General features: G+C 36.1%; 1 protein-coding gene and 1 long non-coding RNA gene across 2 annotated transcripts in view; one reads left to right on the top strand and one right to left on the bottom strand.

Moving 5' to 3' along the window:
* LOC100869791 (uncharacterized) overlaps nucleotides 1–21,856 on the top strand; it is a 158,154-nt gene that overhangs the window by 94,967 nt on the left and 41,331 nt on the right. The window lies entirely within an intron of this gene.
* Nucleotides 2,864–13,146, bottom strand: LOC105736062 (uncharacterized). The gene is made up of 2 exons (XR_015295091.1): nucleotides 12,858–13,146; nucleotides 2,864–3,130 (listed from the first exon to the last, which is right to left on the bottom strand). It is a non-coding gene; the product is annotated as an uncharacterized LOC105736062 (long non-coding RNA).

The raw sequence follows: 21,856 nt of genomic DNA, 5'->3' as shown, positions 1-21,856 counted from the left end.
ATATAATTCATCACTTCCTCGCTTCTTCCATCAATCCCCACACTTCACAAACACAAGAATCTTTCATCCTCTTTCATCTCAAAAAATCATCGCAAAACCTTCCCTCGATCAAAAATCATTCGCCACCTCGATAAGCTCGCCCTTTTCGAGATTCATCCCCCGTCCACCCACCCCTCCCTCCTTGGCGCGTTCGATCGATCGATATCGCATCCAGGCCGCGAAATTCCGCGCGCACCCGCGCCTGGTCGACCGCGTAATCCGTGCCACGATCTCGACGGACACCTGTCCTCCAGGAATACCGGTCCCGACGAAACGCGTTCGAGAGATAGGTTGCGAAACGGCGGTCTAGGCGGCTTCTGATCGATCGACAGTGAAATACTACACGGGATATCTGATCGACGCGTGTCCCCGACGATCGTGGTCCCTTTTTCCGTTTCGAGAGACAGGGATTGGGATCGTAATTTCGCTCGATCGCAAAGAAGAATTGGAGCGCGGGGGCAAAGATGTGACGTTTATTTTGCGTACGAGTTATTAAGATCTGGTAAAAGTGGGATTATATATTTTTTTTTTCTTTCTAATAATTGCATTCGTCCATATTTCAGGCTTTATTCAGACTGAGATTTTCTTTTGTTTTTTTTTTTCTATATTCTTATTTTCATCTATATGATGTTAACAATTTGAAAGATTCTTCGAGGCTGAAATAAAAGTGTAAAAGTTGGTGTGCAGAAATATCGATTGAGGCTTATTTATTAAGTTATAATTTAAATTTGTGCTAGAACAATTGTAAAGTAAGAAAATAGAAAAAGTGTGTATAAATATAACATGATATTTCGTTCTTTTATACGGATACAAAGAATTTTAAAGTCGTTTAGCGAGAGATGAGAATTTTTAAAGCTTTTAGATGAATAATTTAAATTTGTATTCTGCCTATAAGAAGATAGTAAATGTTCATAGTCATTAATTCACAATTAATTAACATACTATTTCTCGAAATCGACTGAACAATATTGTACGTCATTATTGAAAGATTCGATAAAATAGAACGAAAAATATCGGGATAAAATCACATTGTTAATGGTTCGAAAGGAATAAAACTCGTTTTAGAAAGTGTATTTGAAACGTCTCGGAGGACGCAGAAAGATGTTCTGGAAACTCTTGACGTGTGGGAGAATATAGAAAGTAAATGGTGAAATATGGTGAATTGATAAAATTGCGAAATATAAGAAAAATAGGACAATTCTGAAAGAAATGAATCCTTAATTTTTGAAAAATATAGAATTAGAAAGTAAATATCTGAAAATATGAAGGATTAAGAGGATGATTAAAATTTTAGTTGATTAATTTTTGTAATAATATTAACACAAGATCTGAGATGTTAATAAAATTTGTTATTTCTATAATATAGTTTATAATTATGAAAAATGATATTATTTTTTATATAACAATAGAATAGTCGAAATGATTAGTATCATCAGATATTTTTTACAAAATTATTACAATATCGACTTTTATTCAGACGAGATCTGATTATTTTTTAAAATATTATTATCCTTTAATTCTAATTATCTATATATAATATATTTAAATGCATATCCTCTTTATAACATGAATATGTAAATACTCTTTGTTTGAGTAAGAGAAGACAGGATGAATCTTGTTTTCTATACTTAATTTCAATTTACAATGATAAAACAATATTTTATAATGAAATTAAATTCTAAAGAATATTGGCATCAATATAAATACAGTATTAATAATAATTTTTTTTTTATATTTTATTTACCATATAAATATATTTCAATTCAAAAATAATCCCAATTATAAATAATGCAAAAATTATTTCGCATTATTTTGAAAAATATTCTGACTATATTATTATACTCGGAGACAGACTACATTTACATTAATATTCTATTATCCGGCAAAGTTCAGTCGCTCGATTCTACCGTTAATCGCAAAGAAATTCCTTTCGAAGTTTGTCGAAGCGTTAAGAAATAAGAGTAACAGTAATTCCTTGATCGAGGATCGTTTCGCAATACAATTTCGTGACGTAAAATGCCACGCGATGACGATCCATTGCGATAATTCGTGATACGCGGGGGCCATGAATAATTATTTCAATTCCGGGAATTACGTCTTCTTTTTTTTTTTTTTTGTTTGCTTTTAACGAGAGATTTATCGAATTCTCACACAACGACGTAGGATGAAAATGTTTTCTACACTGCGATAAAAAAAGTCGTGAAACTTGTTCGAAATCGTCTACTGAATATTTGATCTCTATCACCATAGACAGGTAAAAATAAAAGAGTCGTGACAATATCTTATTACGTATCAATCCAGTTTCTATATTGGTATGTGAACTTTGGTGATTTATCAGTGACGAATCGAATAGATTTTAGTGGGTGTTTAAGACATTGGAATAAAGTTAAGAATATGCGTAAAAGAATTGTGATATAGGATAATGGGTAGTTTTTGTTTTGAAATAAAAAACACAAATAAAATATTTTCAAATTGTTTATTTTGAATAATAATACAATACAAAAGATATTACAAATTTTATTATAAATTTATAAAATTTGGGCATTGGAAATAAAGATAAGAATAAAGGACGTGCCTAAAGGAATTATAATATAGGATCGAATAATGAGTAGCTTTTGTTTGAAATAAAAAACAGAAATAAAATATTTTCAAATTGTTTATTTTGAATAATAATACAATACAAAAGATATTACAAATTTTATTATAAATTTATATAATTTGGACATTGGAAATAAAGATAAGAATAAAGGACGTGCCTAAAGGAATTATAATATAGGATCGGATAATGAGTAGCTTTTGTTTGAAATAAAAAACAGAAATAAAATATTTTCAAATTGTTTATTTTAAATAATAATACAAAAGATAATACAAATTTTATTATAAATTTATGTAATAAAATATATAATATAATATATATAACAATATTACATTATTACATTAGTGTTTATATATTATTTTCTTTATTCGAATTATTACTGTCAAAATTTCAGAATGAGGAGCCAATTTTTGCCATTCATGTATTTCGTACACCATAACTTTTGCTTATCTAGTCTTCTACGTTCCATATGTTTGTCTTTCCAAACCTGAAGACCTGGAAACAGTCGAAATCCAACTTACCCACGTTTAGTTTACACTAAAACGCTAGGTTCAATTTAAACTTAGGTTAGTACTAACTCAAATCAAACTTAGCCCAGCCAAATTTGCTCTGTACACTAGATATAATTAAAATTTGACTTAACTCAAATTTCAAAATCTAAACCCAATTTTATTCTATATATAGCATATAAATATATATATATTTCTATTCTTATGTATAAGAAAAATTGACAATTGGATGTCTTATATGGTATCATTAATAACACGGAGATAAAATTGTTTATTTTTTTTTTACTAGCAGAATTATAAATTTCCAACTATCGTAAGGTCTAGAAAATCCAGAGTTTGCGAAATCGCGATAACGATGAACTTTGCACAATCCCGGAAACATTCTCTAATCAGGAATATTTGTAAATCTCTATCGAAATCTGTCAGTGGTTTTAATTAATTATCAATATCTATCGTTCGTTTTTACTCGATGATGTTTTATAAATCTGCTTACGAACTCGATTATTTTTGCTACAAATTCTTCACATTTATATGTTTAAAAGGTGAAGAAATGATGACCGAGAATCTTCGATTGGTTCGATTCTTTTAAATGGCTTATCGACAAAATTCAATCAAATCTAGATTTCGATTCGTAGAGATCAAGCTTCTTTAAATTCGAGTTGCAAATAATTCGAATTAATATAAATCTATTTGTAAAAAAAATCGCAATGAAAGGAATGGAATTATAGTCTTATAAAATTTGTCAAGTTATAGATAAGTTAAGAATTTTTAATTTCTTTCTTTCTAATATTTTTTCAATTCTCTACATTACACAATTTCCTGTAAACAGGGCGCAATAATATTCCTTCTGTACCATCATCATTTCTAATTGCATTTCTTATTGCTGGATTAATTACTTCATTATCAATACCGATATTAATGTTATTATTATTGGAAGCTTGTTTATTTGCATAAATTACATGTAGACCAAACAAGGGTTGATGCAATATATGTATTTAAGTCGTCACTGAATGATTAAATTATAAATTGTTCCATACATGAGCGCGATGAATTTTTCAGTCACTATTTATTTTCATTCACGGATTAAGAGACTCTCTATAAGTAGTATGTTTTCTTACAATGTTTTCAAAATATTTAGTCGAACGTGTGACGTTCCAGACCACCAGACGTACATAAACTTTTGTATCCATTCTGTTCGTTCCTGTGGAACTGTTTCTTGGTCCCATTAGCACCTTACACCTTATGCATTTATTCGTAAGATGAAACGTATATTCAATTCTTATTTGCATGTTGCATGTTTCTTATGGATGTTGTGAGACGAATAATCATACGCCTTTCACTATACATAGTCAGCGAAGATACATATATATATTAAATTCTATCTCGAGATTCATGTTATATTTTACATGTAATTATTTTTACAAATTTTATATTTTTATATCAGTCTTTTAATTTTTAGTTAAATATTTTAATTAAATATTATCTATCTTAATATCTTATATCTCTTATATTTTATATATGTTATATAATTATGTGAAATTTTAGTAATTAAATATGCGTATAATATTGCATTTCGTGAAAAAAAAATTGTGTGAAGAAGAAAATGAAATAAGAAAATACGAAGACTAAATTATCAAAATTACAAAATCGAATCTTGTAACAAGCTTTCCTTAAAATTCCAATGAAGATAAGTTTCTTGACTTTGTTCAATGTTATCACTAGAATGTGGAAATTTAATATTCGTTGCTCAAATCATTCAGTAATAAGTGGGCAAGGTTTAAAATTATTCTTAAATGTTCAATGTTACGATTCAATAATAAAAAGAGAAGATAATTAATTTCTGCACTCGATTACATTTATTAATTATATTAACATCCATACATATTCACTTTTCTAATTTTACCATATCTTTATTAAGATTGTCAGTCATTTGCTATATATTTTCGTATCTATAATTTTCTATTGTGTATGGAGATATAGTTTCAATTAAATTATTTTTATTACTATATGAAAAATTCTCATTGACATTGGATACGAGCATGTATAGCTAGAAATATATAACCAGAATTAAAAAGCCTTTTGTCGTGATTCAAGGATCATAAAAGAGTGAAGTGCTACTAAAAATGTTCTAGTAATATACTATAACAGTGACTTATAGTTGATTAAAACTCGTTGCTATTAAAACGAAGCAGAAAAATTCAAGAACTATACCAAGATAAACGTCATACGATAATTATCCTAAGATTAGCATTTCTTCTCGAGAATTCTTTATCGAGAATTTCTCGAGAAATGTTATATCTTATTTCTCGTGAAATTGCAATCGAAAAGAAATAAATTGATCAATGCTGCATTATGTTTCGCACATTGTACTTTTTTTAACAAATTTTATATTTTAAAACAAAAATTAATCAATTTATTTCATTTTAACGAATTTTGAGTAAATTAATAAATATCGAATTAAAGTTTTCTCGCGTTTTTAATAAATATTAATCAACATTATTCTGAAACTATAAATTTTGAGAATTCTTAAGAATTCTTGAGAAATTAGTGTTCGTTTCTTTTATTTTATATTTAAGTAACTGATATATGATAATATGACTCCTTATCGATTATCGATTCATTCGACAAAACACAGTAGCAGTATTTCAATAGAACTGCATGATAGACTCGAGCTCATTTTTTTGACCAACGTATCGTAATCAGAGTATGGATTAAGATAAGAATCCCGTGTACGTGGATGGACCCACGCAGACGAATAGCATCTGCCGTTTTCACGTGTTCGATCGTGTTGTCTAGATTCACACACGAGGTTATGATATCGACTGAATCATCAACGTGATTAAAATTATACGTGTCGATAAACGACGCGTACCACCAGCTGAAGACAGAGAATAATCAAGATGCATCAAGTTTCCGAAATTTTCGCAGAGATTATATTCATGTTCGTTCTATCAACAGATAGAACGTGTTTATCGTTACATCTTTGTTTCCTTCGATAGATAAAAGAACTAATTAGATTTATTATTTGTGATGATGAAGAAAAATGAAACTTAAAATGTTAACTAAACGCATATTACAGAATATTACTAGAATGTTCACAATACGCGAAAATATCTTTAATGAATATATTATAATATTTAGAGAATGAAACGAATCTTAGGTCAAACAAAACTAAAATAAGAAGAAGCAAATTTTATACACCCTCGAAACCTTTCACTTCCAATTCGTTAATCGAATGGAACCCATTAACGGTATAAGATTCACACAGGATAATCGAACAGGAGGAAAACAATCCGCGAATAAATCCTGAAAATCGAGCAATCAAAAAACTCGAAATCACCGAATCCTCCATTTCCAGACATTGTGCGTGCTCGTTCGTTCACGCTCAAGAGTCCTCTCTCTCTTTCTCTCTCTCGTTTTCTCTCTCTTCTGTATTTATGGAACGGTCCGTGTTCATCAGTCAGTCGGGAATAAATTATGGAATTTATTTGCGCGCGTCGATATTTGTCAGCGGAGCGAAACGAAAAACGCCGTTTAATTTATGCCCGGCGTCGTCGGTGCCTGCACGCGCGCATATCCGCGCTTCGAATTAAAATAAAGCTGCAAAGAGCTAGGGCAAAAGGGAGTGAGACAGAAAGAGAGAGAGAAAGAAAGAGAGAGAGAGAGAGAGAGAGAGACATATACATATGTACATATGTAAAAGAGAGGACGTGGGTTTAAATCGAGTTAATTCGCGGGCGGTGATCAATTTTTCAGAGACGATTATTCCACGCGAAACTCGGCCAAACGAAGAACAGGAATGATAAAATAGATATCGTATATTAATGGCTGGTATGTTGGAAATTGTAAGGGTCGACGACACCGGTGTGCACTGTTAATCGATACTCGTCAAAGGGGTGAATTGTCTTACGGTTCGAAAGTGAAAGTCGCGACGTTGTGCAGGTCGATAAACGGTTTAACAAGCGGGAAAAGAAGGGAACCGTTTCGTTTTAATGCGGTGGAGTTGCTATTATCTTTCCGGGTGTGCTGTCGGTGTTAATAGCAATGGAGTTAACAACGATAAACTAAGATTTTTGATCGATTTTGGATTTTAATAAATGATGGCAAGCAGAAGAGAAAGTTGAGTCGTATTATTCTTTCAAGCGCATTATATTAATAGTAATATTAATATGATTTTTTTATTTATGTTGAATTTTTATTGTCATTCTCATTCTCGTGGTATTAATTGTTATTTCATGACCTGAAAATTACAATTTTATATATCGGGGTTCAATGTCTTTTGATTGTCATTGTATTAATAATAATTTCGCAAAAATTTATATTATTTTAATACATGTATATATCAGAGTTCAGCGACTCTTTCCTTGATTATGAATTTTATTCTTATTGTATTAATAATTTCTCCATTCTATTATAATTTAATATACAATTTTAATATACAATAAAATTTATTGTTTATCATTATCTGTATATAGACATATATGTTTATATCTATATGATTAAGAGAATTACTAATGATTTCCTCGATTATCATGATAATTATCAAATTATTTTGACCATTCTGAATCATTTATATAAAATAATCACCTGTTCAGTGTTGATAATTCATATTACGCAGTGATGCAAGGCCTAAAAATGAAACGATAAAATATTATTTTTCCTTTTATTTGATTACCGAGATTCGTGTTAGATTTGATAGAGAAATCGAAGGTTGCTTTCAAGTCAAACACGAAAGATTTGTTCTCGTGTCGAGTATACGAGTATTTTATCAGTGTCGAGGATTATTGAGCAACTCAAGGCAAACGAGAGCAGACAAAAATGAGACGTGCAAGAATGTTTAGAATTACATTGATAGACAAATGTGTGTTTGATATCGTAATAGGTCACAGTTCTGAAAGGGTGTTATGATAAATCGTGGGAGACGATGATATAAGTGGTTTAAACTTTAAAGAATGAAATAATGATCGCATAAATTGTCAATATAATCTAAAATTACAAAACACTTTTGACTCAATTTTCGTAATAATATTCTAATAAGCTGATGTTTGATCAAAACAGTTGCGATTACGTGTTTTAAAACGAATTTCAATGATCATTGTAGCGTAATATTTAATATTTCTGAATTTTTTATGAAATTAATCATCCAAGTAAATTGGTGAAAATAATTGAAATTCGGACCATTGAGAACCAGGTATTCTGAAACTGAACTAAATATCCAGTGAATTCTCTTCTCATTAATCATTTCTTCGATTCCTGATGTTTGCCATCAAAATTTGATATTTGATTTAGCTTCCAAATACGAGTTCTAATTATTCGGAATAGTAAAATTGCATATAGAGTACTTGTACGATCGGGTATAGTAGTTTAACACACGATTAATGGTCATTTTTGCTAAAATATTACCAAGAGAATTGAATTTCCTTCTCTATGATATATAAATTGAATTTCCTTCTCTATATATTAAAATAAGAAATTACGATGAAAAATTTATAAATGCAATATTTTGAAATATTCGCGATAACATGTAGAATTCGTACAGATTTAATAAATAAAAGTAGAAAAAAATTGATAAATTTTATTAATGAGAAGATTTTTTTCTTTTTTACTTTTTACAAATTCCATTTGCCAAGATAAATAAATCCATAAGAAATTTTAGATATCTTAATGCCTTTCTTTTTCGCATACATATATATAGAGATAGAAAAAAAAACTGTTTTTCATTTTTCTGAGAAGAATAAAAAAGATTAATGATCGTTTCACTATATCGTTATTGAACATTAAAATTGATTAATTATTAAAGAGACTTTGTACAATCAGGAATATTTTATTGTAAATATTTTATTGGCAATGATATTCATAATAAATTCTCAAATCATATTTGCATACTGTCTTCATCAGTCATATTTGCATAAATTTTACTTTCAGTATCTTCAATTTCGATCTTGAAACGTAATCTGCAACGATTATCAATTCACTTGCATAACTATAATTATTATAAAAAAAAAACAATTAAATATTTCAACATATCTCAATTAAAATTTAAAACATTACCAATGCACAACTATAATTAATAAAAAGAAAGTTCCAAAATCTTCCGAATTATACTGTCTCCCTCATCCCTTCAACTTCCTTTTGATAATCCTTATTTATCACCATCGTATTTCACAGACAGCGATCTTTCTATACCCTTCATCGAAAGTGGAAAAATTTCTGATCGTTCTTATTTCCTCGATCGCGTGCATACATTCACGACCTTATCATCGCCACTTTCGTCGGTTCGTTGCTTCTTATCGTTGTCGATCGATAATATCCGCGGTCTTTGGGCGTTACAATGCGCGCGAATTATCGTGGGTTCCTCTAATCTCGAAAATCCTCGCCGCGATACCGGTTTTATCAAAACCGACCGGTCGGTCAACCAAGCGGGGAGACCGAGGGGCACGGGGGGCGCAGACGCCCATCGGATTAAAATTTACAGCGTAGATATCGGCGCATAAACGTCCTCTCTGCCGGAATATTCGCCACCTTTGCCAAAGTCGTTACACCGGGCCCACGAGCTTATAAAAGATTTTACGAGATTTCGTGCGGAGGATTCCAGGCAACTCTCTCTCTCTCTCTCTCTCTCTCTCTCTCTCTCTCTCTCTCTCTCTCTCTCTCTCTCTCTGGATCAACTATTTTTAACTTTTTTCATCTCAGGCAGGTTAATAATTAATTAATTAAAATTCTATAATAAACTGAAGAGTATTTTATATTTCTTTGTCGAAAATATGTTATATTTCTTTTTCCATTTTCTTTCTATCAAAATCGAATTGTTCTGCGAAGAAAATTTCCTTTTTGGAAAAGAATCTTTCTAAATTCTTATTTCTTTATATTCTTTAATAGAAGAATAGAATAATTTTCTGTACTATACGATGATTATTTCACATTGACTCGTATGAAAAAAATCTTATGGACTTCTCACGACAAATCGTTGCTCCAAAAGACCAAAAGAGGTGGCGGCGAATGCGAAAAAAAGAACAACCACATTTCACGAATTTTTGAAATCGATAGTCTGCCATAGAGGACGATCGAAGGTGAAAAAGAAGGAAGAATATCGCATGAATACTAATCCAGGATCCACGAAAATACCTGACCTACGCGTGGTTTTCGATACGCGTTCGGTTCCACGGCCACTCTCTCCTCTTTATTTTTCACCCTTTCTCTTTTTACTCCTCTCCTAACGACATTCGAAATAATCTGCTGCGCGAAATGGACATGGGCCGATATTGGTCCCCAGGGTGTGCTGAAGCTGGCAGACGACACCCGATCGAGGTGGACAGGGGAGTGAGAGAGAGAGAGAATAAAAAATAAAATAAAATAAGGGCGAAACGAGTGTCGATATCCCTGCGTGTAGCCGGTCCAGGACACGATCAGGATGGCTGGCGGCTACCTCGTGGCAATCGACGCTGCTCCTGACAGGAGAGAGTCACGTTTTCGAGTTCACGTTTCACTTTGCTCCTGCGTGTACGTTTGCTGGTGACATCGATCAAACTGGTGTACGATACCTGTGCGCTACTCGATCGAGACTTTTCAAGAAGGAACGTGGCGGGGATGTAATCGATGATCCCACCGTGCGATCGAGACGATCGTTGATGGATTTTCGTTAGTCGATTCTCGAATTTTATTGAGGAGAGATTAACTTTTGAGATATGTTTTAACTTGAACGATAAGGAATTTGTTGAAATCGAATTAGTTTCTTATAACGGATGTGTTGTTCGACGATTTTATTTTCGTTTATTAACATATCACGATATTTTTTGAATTATCTACTTCTAGTAATTATTATTTTATATTATTTATTAATTAAAGAAGTGAAATATGTATTTGTATTGCCTATTAAATATTAGTATTAAATAATTAATATTTTATTTTATATATTCTATATATTTTTGTATGCATGCAAATGCATACGTATAGGCGAAACTTTTTGCCTGAATATCTCGAAAATCGATTAAATTGAACTTCGATTTAATTTAGAACTCAAAATTTTGAATATCAAATATCATTATACGAATAAATTATCTTGAGATATCAAGTTCATTAAAGAGAACATTATATAGTCTCGCTTAGACTTAGATTTATTAAATCCTTCAGTGACAAATTGCTTGTTGTTGATATCTACTATTAGATTCGAATATCCACCCACGCAAATGATATCATTTTCAGGTATTCCGAATAATAAAAGTCGAAACACAACAAAGCGTGTAGGCAGCAGAAAAGAAAAATTTTTGACGAGCTTGATAGCTTAACTTGTTTGACAAATTGTCTCTCAATTTTTATTAAAACAAAAAACGATTCTCCACTACTTTCAATCTTCTCAGGGACGAATTTTTTTTTTACTTCTCTCAGATATTATTAAAACCATTTAAAATTAGAGTATCATTATTGTTCATTTCATTACATTACTTACTATTTCTCTCTCTCTTAATACCTAAACCATCCAATTCTATATACGCATAGAATTTTCTTAAACGTTTCTGAAAAACATCTCCTAACATTCTTTGGCGAACGAATTCTGGAAAGGCGATTATGTGAACGCGATCTTCCGTAACAAAAGTATCGCGCGACATTTTCATGAACAGTCACGGTGCTATCGAGCGTGCCTCGACAATCGTCTTGAAAGTCTCGTAGCCCGCGATACCCTCAAAAACGACACGTATATACCGGTTCCAGGGAGCGTGATTGGAAGTACCTACGGCGCAGCCGGCACAACCCCATCCCCGCGATAAGGCAGCGCGATGTCTCTCGCGGAGGGCAAATAAAAGGGGGCGAGTGTAATCGAAAGAGAAGAAAAGGGCAAGGGTGGAAAAAAAGAAAGAGAGAGAGAGAAAGAGGAGAAGGGGAGGGGGAGGGAGCACACGGACAGAGTTATCGCGTTCCGTCTGGGCCACGTCGCGGCGAAGTCGATTTGTAAGGGGAAGAGGGTGAGGGAAGGGCGAACGTGGTGGTATAGGGTGGGGGAGGTGGATGGAGAGAACTCGAAGAAAAAGTAAAACGAGTGAAGGAAGAGGAACGAGACGAAATGGTGGACGAAGGAGAGTGTGGAATAAAGAGGCAGGGAGAGAGAGGGTTAAAAGACGAAAAGCGAAGAGGAGGAAGAAGAACAAGCAGAAGCTGTCGGCGGAGGTGGAGGTTGCTCTGCACCGGTCGGTGCAGTGTCTCGACGAGGAACAGGACCGGCGAAGAAGGTGAGGATACACAGAGGGCAGACGGGGCGAAGGAGGAGAAGAAGAGGAAGGATCGTCGAAGAGAAGGAAGGGGAGAAACCGGAGGACTCGTAGCAGCGACCCTGAGATATGATAGCCGGTTATCATACCCTCCCCACTATCTCGTTTTGCTGCCTTCCCTGCCACCCCCCTTCCTTCCCATGCTTTTGCTCGTACCCGTATCCACCCCACCTTCTCTCCGTACGAATCCCTCCAGCCCAGCAAACGTCGTCTTTCGCCTCTCTCCGCCGACCCTCGTTCGGCCCCAACAACCTCCTGTCTAGACGGCGCGTACACAGACGCGGCCAACTTCGCACACAGACGTATGCTCGCGCGCGCAACTGTCTCGTGCGACTCTCCTTCTCTGTCTGTACGCCGCTTCTCTCTCCCTCACACCACACCGATCTCTCTTACTCGCACTCGGCCTTTTTCTCCTTCCACGGTGTCTGTCTCTTTCTCACTTTTTCTCACCGTGTATTAAGCCGCGTCCACACGCACAGGCCAGACACGCGTTCGGTTCACTCGCGAGCGATAAAGCCATCGCCGCCATCGTCACCGTCGCGGTCGTCACAGGCGACGTCGTTGGTGCATCTATGCCGATGAGACTGTGCGCTATCGCTACACGCGGTTTGATATGGTATGTACACGCAGTCTGATATGGGGAACAAAAGATAGAGAGACTACGTGGTGGTATACGCTATGCACGAATCATCGTCTGAGGCTCGCGGTTGTTTTGATCGCGACTCTGCCTCTCGGTAAACAGACGAGAGGCGGCAAAAGGGAAAGTTTAACCGTGCCACGAAAATGTTCGAGCTATTCCGGCCCCGGCTCGCGTTTAGCCGCGCGGAACAGTTACAGCGGCGCGAAACAAACGGAGAGAAAAGTTTGCCTGGATCGTTATAAAGTGCATGTACAGGTATAGCATCACGCTCGAACCTCGAAGAGGAACCCTTGGTTGCTATCTGAAAAGTTATGGTCGAAAGCTGGAAAAGTTAATTACGTAATTGTGTTACGTCTTAGATGCTTGTACGGATGATGCTTTTCGTCGGATCCTCGTCTCGAAGCAACGCACAAGTATCGAAATACTTTTACCTCGAAAACCGGAATTTAATATAAGAGACGGGGGTCGTTAAGAAGAACCATGGGAGCGTTAGTCGCGTCGCCTAATGGAAAAGTTTGGTCTCGGTCGGCGAAATGGGCCGTGTGTTGGCTTCGGTGGAAATAAAACTGCACCACAGACTCCCTATGTCACGTGTGTGCTTGCCTTTCTCCGGTGACGTTACGTCCACCCGATGACCGAGCACACGCACGGTCCGCCGCTCGTCAAAACACGGATCCCAGTCAGTCAAAACGACATTAGAGACGGCAGACGGTTCGTCGTGGCACGACCTTGGCCGAGGTAAGGTCAGGCGTCGAAGTTCCTTAAGGCGCGTCTATACTACCGACGACGACGTCGCGAACGAGAACCCGTATACCCGAACAGCTCTTGCGAGACTGTCTCTTCTTGCCTATTTCCTATCTCTGTCTGCCTGCACAGTGTCTCGTTCCTCGTCTCTCTCCGTCTGTATCTGTCTATCCATATCTCTACCTCCTATCTTCTTTCTCTCTTCCTCTTGCTCTTACTCTTGCTCACTCCAACTGTGCGCGGGTGTGAGAATTCGTCTGTGAGACTTTGGCCTCTTGGTGTTAGACTACGGCGCGGTAGTGGGGGTTAGCAACGTCTGGTAGTGCCGTGGAAAGAAGTCGTGTATGCGTAACCGTCTGTGCAACGTGTATCGTGCTGATGTCGTTGTGTTGATACTTGCATGCTTATTCGTGATATAAAATAGCTTTGACGATGAGCCTTTCTCCAGAAAGAATCCTTTGAGACTAGATTTAGATTGATCGAAGAAATTGTACACCAGTGTATTCAAAGAAGAATCGTGATGAATATGACATTCGATGAATATTACGATACGATACGAAAATCGAACGTGGCGCATGCGCGTTCAGTCCTTGCATCGAGCGCGATCAGTAGTCGCTTTGGCGAAGCTTAATTGACAATGGCGATTATCCGATTCCGAGACTGCTCTCAGTAGAACGATTCGACGAGCTTCTTTTATCGTTACTATTCCTGGTGTGCTTAATTGAAAACTATTCTCTAAACGGCGGGCTCGCGTATGTGTATGATACCCATATCGCATCGACAAAGTATTATCGATCGTGCCGTGCGACCTGACGGTCGATGCCAGTGCAGTTGAAGTATCAACCTGTTATAATTTCAAGGGTAATTTCACCCTCTACAGGGTAGAGTAGCACACTCGAATTAATGGAACCGGCTGGAGCACCGTCGACGAGAATAATTCGCGCGAGTGAATATACGTAACTGCACGCACGCACGCGTGCGTGCGCGCTCGATGCTTGCTCGCTCGCACGTTCATTTCTCCCTCTTTGCCGGATACATGTAGTCCTCTTTCTTTCTTTCGGAGATTTCGACACTCGAAATTCCGGAGTTTTGCCTTCCGCACTGCCGGCGAAAGGTAATTACTTTCCGCGCCACGACACCGTGACCGTGTATGTGCGCGCGCGCGTGTGCTTCATCGTTGGTGAAAATTTTATGACTCTCCGGAATAAATTTCTCGTTCATGAAACGGCTAAAAATGGGTATGGGGATAACGTATGATAAAAAAATAAACGTTTTCCGATATTCGGTTTCTTTTACTGTGACCGCTCATAATCCGATACTTAAAATACCTACATAACCCTCTCGAAATTCACCTGCTCTCGAGTCTTTATTAATTAAGTTCGAGCGATCACGCGCGATTAATTGAACGCTTCCTGACTGCGACACGAAACCGCGCCGTCGTGTCACCGTGTCGAGTCCTTGTCGTCGGCTTCCCTCCTACCAGGATAACAGCGTGCCGTCCTGTCGCGAGGATATCATCGTTGGCACTATCACACGGATGATTTTTGCGTTCTATTCCGATATATACTGGCTTAACCGGCTGCTGGCCCAGACCATGCGTGTATTGCTCGTCTATGTACGTGTCTCATATACAGTCGTCTACGTCGATATGCTCGCGCTATTACACGCAGGACACCCGCTGCACGAGTGCGCACAGGCATATCGGTGACTCGTGTGCGTACGCGCACCGACGTCTGCCAGTGCATCAGAAAGAAAACGATAGATTGTGAGTCTCTTTGCAAGGGGAAGGGTGATGGAAGGGATAGAGGAGAAGGTAAATGCGACCGCTGCGCGGACAGTGAATAGTGGGGGGGTGGTGGAAAGGGTCGACGCGACAATTGGAGGGGGACACGCTCAGCATCGACGGTGCTGCGGTCTGACAGCCACTGGACGAATTCAGTCTGCCGCTGGACTTGGAACGTGTTGGATGTAGTCGGAGCTCTTGTCCAGGGTTTTTCATCGCGGAGCAGGTTCCGCTTTCTAGTTTATCGTTCGGTACGGTGTGTAAGGACGAGATTCAATCGCTAGGACGATTTTCCGTTTGGCACATCGGGAAATAATAAAGTTCCTTGATAGTGCATAAATTTTCTTTCTCGTTGATCTGTGTACAGGACGAACACAAACGGTGATTCGTCCTCGTTCGTTAATTCAGATCGACGCGTATTATCGAAAAAACATCACAACATCACGCCATTGACATTTCTAGCCGGCCATTACGGCGGGAATTCTGCCAATAGAGTGCGTCTTTTTCTAATACTGTGTTCTGCCTCTATGTGTTTCGTGAACGAGTGATTTCTCAGTTAGAGGTTAGAAAAACGGCGACAAGCGGGCTACCAGCTACACATCGATAATTGAGAAGGAAGTCTATAAAGATAGATGATGAGTGGCAATTCCTGAAACCTGTGTCGATACAAGAGGACACTATTTCGAAAGAGAAGAATAGTGTGCAGCGAGAAATCCACGAGTGAGAAACAAGTCTTGTGTTCGAAAGTCAAGGTCGTGCCTGTCAAAAAACACGCGTGTACCGGTGCATTAACGTCTCGCCTTGTGAGTGACGCGAGGATTCCTTTTCACCCGGTTCTGGCTCGAGAGACGTGTGTGTCTCCTTCGCAGAAGTCTCCAGGAATTCTTTGCCTTTTTCTTCGCGTGACCGTACCGCGCGAACTTGTATACGCTATATAGACACCAGAGACACAAACACAATAATACATAAGCATTCACGAGCGGCCAACGGCGTTCGTACGAGTGTTCTGTAAATATCGGTAGGACGTGGAAAAAAAAGGAGCACGCTATCGGAGAAGAACGACACGTGTGGCCATTAGAATACTCGTTAAACATACAGCCTGTGGTCAAGTGGCATCGGGGAAGTGTGAGGTACAACGGATCGAATTAAGCAGAAACCAGGTCGTTTCCTCTTAACGGGAATCGGGGATCGATCGTCGACGTAAACGTATTGAAACGCATGCTATTCATCTATCCTCGCTGCCATGACAGTTTGACATCTGCGCACACAGTTTCAACATTTTTTTTTGCCGCTTCGAACGCTCGAGGCGTCACGCCAATAAAATTCAAGATACGAGAGTTTATATACAAATAATTTTCTAAGAAATTATCTATCGAACATTACAAATAAGAAGAGAAAAAAGTGAACAACAGTGTCGAGAAATTCGAGGAACGAGCTAATTTGACGAAATAGGAACGAGACGCGAGAGTCGGGAGTGTTTATATGCCAGCTTGACAGCTGACGGCCAGTGGTTTCCAGCACGTCGACAACCTGGCGGCACGGTTCAAATGAAGCTGAGGCGTCGCTGCATGCAGACGCTCGGCGTCTCTGTGAAACAGTTGAGGAGAAAGCTGCTTGAATTGGGCGCACGAATCCTTCACGTTCAGGGTTCGAAACCACGCGACATGGCCCTAGTGGTATGTTAATTAAATCAATTTCATTTTTATTCAAGTATTCTCTTTGATAGATATTTCTATATATGTGTGTATATGTTTTTCTGAAATATTTTATATAATATAATCATATATATATAATTCATCACGTGTATTAAAAGAGATTCGTTAAAGATTTAGTTCCTTTGATGGCGCTGCAATTTTCAGCGAATTATTTTGATCGATAAAGTGTCATCTATTATTGGATTGCTAAACTTTTTTTCTATTTATAACAGTATTTTTATGTCGAAATTATAAAAAATGTCGAAATTATAAATTGGAATACCCGTATGGCAAATATTTAACAAATGTAACAAATTCGATTTATTAATTAATTGATCCTTTTCTTATCGACAATATTTAAAAATTCAAGCGATGTCAATTAAAATCACTTCTTATTTATTATATAATTAGTATCGAGTTTTTAGATTGAGAAATGTATGTATAAAATAATTATTCTTCAAGAATCCAATTTCTATTTAGTTATATACTACATTTTTTGTATAATTTCGTTTGAAATGTTGTCATTATAACACGGACATTATTTTTTAATCGATTATATATTCAAATATGTAGTAATTTTTTATTTATTATTTTTTTTATTTTTTATATAAGAGTTCGTAAACTCATTCTTTTTTATTAATTTATTATTATTGTATTTATTCAAAAGTTGAATAAATATAAAGAGAACGATTAGAAAATTTTTATTCAACTTTATTCTTAAATAAATCAATAGGATTGACAATAATTAACAATACCAATTAACAATTAAATATTTTATAAAATTTCAATCATTAAATAATTTCTAATTTCAATCAGAATTCTTCCCAATAGTTTTACTTATATAGATAATATATTTCATATATTTTTTGTTTTTTAATTTTAACTTAATATCACAACGATGTCAATCGATTTATTCGAATTTTAAATCGAACAAAAATGCATTTCCTATTAAATCCCCGAATAGGTATAAACAAAATTTTATCTATCGATTTTCACCCTCGTTTTACACCTCAATAGAAGTTGAATCGACGTGGTGATGTTAAGTCAAACATCGAGATCCCCGTGAAAATCTATTAGCGGCATGTCAGGTATATAATCGGTACGTCGATAACTTGGCTAATTAGGCGCAAGTGTAAACGTGACGTGAGCGGATGTTGGCCGGAAAATGGGGCAAACCTGATATCCGGTCAGACGTCGATTTTTAATCGTTTAATCGCGCTGCCCACGTGTTACCTCTTGTCTCTGTTTCACGCTTATCTGCGGTTTCCGTCTACCGTCCACGCAATCGGCTCGTTACAGCTCGCGGCAACAATAATTCGATAAGATAGATCCCCGCGTATAATTGATCTATTAATAATTTCTCCGAGCTCTTTTTGACGTATGACAAATGTCAATCTATGTTTTATCATCGAGAGGTTTGTCGAGTCTGTTTTTTTCGAATAATTTTTCGTAGGATGCAAGATCATTTTTCAAAGATGATGAATTAATTATTAAGTTCGTTGTTGATAATTAAATGTATAACAAGACTTTTGATGCTTCTTAGAGAATATTTTCGCCGTTTCTCAAAATCGTATCGTTGCACTATAAATTTATTATATTTTTTTATAGTCCTATATAATATTCCTGCTGGCAGGAATCGTAAAATTGCAAAAATTATTTTGTTACCACTTTTTTAAATTTTAACTCCGAGTTTTAAATTCATTAGTCATAAATTAAGGAACTTAAAATCTGCGCTTTTTCAATTATTACTTTTACGTAATTTATTCGAAAAATAAAATTCTTGTATAAATTGTCGAAATTCTTCAAAGCATTATCAGAATATCAGAAACTTATTTTATCAAACAAACACCTCCCAAAATTAATCGCTACAAAAGAAATATTTTTTATAAAATCAAAAAAAAAAAAAAAAGAAAAAAGAAAAAACACAAGTAAGTTTGCACTATTTCATAATTCATCTCGTTATACGCTCATTTTTTTTAGAATCAGGTTCGAAGCTTCTCTCCAACCATTGACCAAATTGTAGCTCCATCGTTTGCATAATCAAGAAATCCACCCTCTCGAGAGCGCGAAAGTCGACGATACACATTGGATAGAAGAAAAATAGGAAAAACGATCGTGTGGCTGCTCTCGGTCTCGCCGTGTGGAATCGAGACGGAACGATCGATAGGAGCGAGAACGAGAGAGAGAGAGGCCGTTACACCGTCTGCTTCGTGTTTCTTCCGTCTGGCCCAGAATGCGAGTCGGGCTTTCACTGCAGTTTTCTCGTCTGGGTCGACGCTCCTTCTCCCTCGCTCCCATTACGATTCCTCTTTCTCTCTTTATCCGTCCGTCTGTCTTTCTGTCTCATTTTGTCTCGTTATCTTCTCTCCCTCTCCCTTCCTCTCTCTCTCTCTCTTGTCTATCTGTCTGTCCGTCCGTCCGTCCATCCGTCCGTCTCTCGCCCTTTTCTGTCGGTCGATACCTTCCCGTCGCACTTTTAAATGTCATCAGCCCGATCGTGAGGTCGGCCTCGACGTCTCCTTATACAGGGTGTGCCTAAAATGCCTGACCTCGGCTCGTGTCCCATTAACCGGGAAAAAGAGGTGTCGCGTAAAAATACGTAGGTGTTATTGGGGTATATATCTCTTGAAACGAGTTTCTGTTTTGAAGTTACTCGTTTTATGGGAAAATATCTTATAGATATCTTCCTCTCATTCGAAAGATCGATGCAAATTTTCTCATCGAGTATTTCTGGGATTAATATTTAATTTTTAATATTTCTTTTTAACATCTAATCATCGTCAAATTTTGATTAATCTTTTAGAAGATCGATTTGAGAAATATTTTCGGGATTAAGTAATATTTAATTAGTACATTTTCGAGACATTTTTTGCTTCTTTCATGGAATAATTGTTGAGATTTTGATCAATTTTTTCTTCATCTGGGAAGATAAATATTGGGACCTATTTTCAGGGATAGTTAGTTAGGTGTATTTTCAGAGATAGGAATGATACTGATTCCTTGGAGAACCATTGGAAGATCGGTTTTCGATGAGATCAGGTTTAAATGAGATGGTTGGACATAAAGGGTTATAGGACTGGATCGTTTGGAGGAAATAGTTCCTCTGATTTAGAAAGTTGATAATTGGCTGAGGGATGCATCGAGGATTTTTTTATCTGGTTCTTTTGTCTTCTTTGATTATTTCGAACATTTTGGATCACCATTTGTGCAAGATTCACGAAATAAGAATCCATCGAAAACGTTTCGTTAAAATTCGAACGTTAACCTACTTGGCCCCTTTCTGTCTTCATCGATTTTCCAGATGCCCGCGGTTATTTTTCAGTTCAATCAACCGTCGCTGTGTTGGAGCCCCTTTCTCTCGATTTTTATTTCTCTCTTCTTTTTTTTTGGATCTTTCTCCAGCGTGGTTTAATATCTCTTTTTTTTTTTTTTTTTTTTTTGCACTTTTTTCGCATCAGAGAGAACAGGATATTCGAATCTATTCTTCTGTCACGATTCGAACATGTCTCTTCTTCATTGCAGACTAGATATAGATATTATATCTTCGATCTTCGATATTTTCAGATGTTCTTGCATAAATTTTCTACAAGAATTGTTTTGTGTAGTACAGCAATTTTCTCGAAGCGATAAAAATAATCGAGAATTCGTAATATGTGTACTTTCAATACACATATATTGATAATTAGTTTTAAAGCAGTATTATGAAAACAATTAGTATATTTATATTTAATTATTTTTCTATCTCGATAAAAATAAGAATTAATTTTCAGAAGATCGAATCTGTTTAATAATTAGGAAAGTAGAAAACAAATGAAAGTTCTATATTAAAACATTAGAAATTAAATGCTAATTTTTTATTATTAAATGATAATTACATAGAGATAATTACATAATTTTATACATAATTACAGTAACTAAAAAATTTGTTTAAACTTGTTGAGTAAGAGTTTTATAAATAAAATGTTTGAATCATATGTATATATATATATAAATTAAGGGTAAAATTTCTGCGTCCTTAATTAGCATTTTACGACTGTCGGCTGAACGGCTTTTTTACGATTCCGTGACAAATCGTAAACAGCAGCGAGCTTTCTCACACGCGTTCCTCGTTCTACCATGCTCTTGGGAACGCTAAAGACAAAAATGAGAACAACCGACAGCGTCATAGTTCATTTACCAAATTAATACAAGAACACGTGCCTTTCCCTCGTTAGTGGCTCCATAAAACTCTCAAACTCTTTGTATGTACAATGTATACTTATACCAACTAACATTCTTCTCATTATATCTTCCTAGCGCAAAAATCATCTGCTCGAACTTTCAAATACCATCTCTTCGAACCATCTCACATGGTATTTCCCACAGTGCATCCAACCTCTTACCAAGCACACCCATAATTCATAGTTCACCTGGAAGACCTAACCACACCCTTCACCTTTCGATATTCAATCAAACCATTCACGTTTTCTTCTTCTTTTTTGTGTTCCAAAGAAGGAAAGATCATATTAAAAGTACGTCCTTAAATTCTCACGAGCGAAACACGTTTATGATATATAATTGATGACAACTCACTATCCCATCAAAATCC

Source organism: Apis florea, unplaced genomic scaffold (genome assembly GCF_048593485.1).
Source record: "Apis florea isolate Af1SG1 unplaced genomic scaffold, ASM4859348v1 contig_3_pilon, whole genome shotgun sequence".
NCBI classification, from domain to species: domain Eukaryota; kingdom Metazoa; phylum Arthropoda; class Insecta; order Hymenoptera; family Apidae; genus Apis; species Apis florea.
This window is presented reverse-complemented; position numbering and strand designations above follow the sequence as displayed.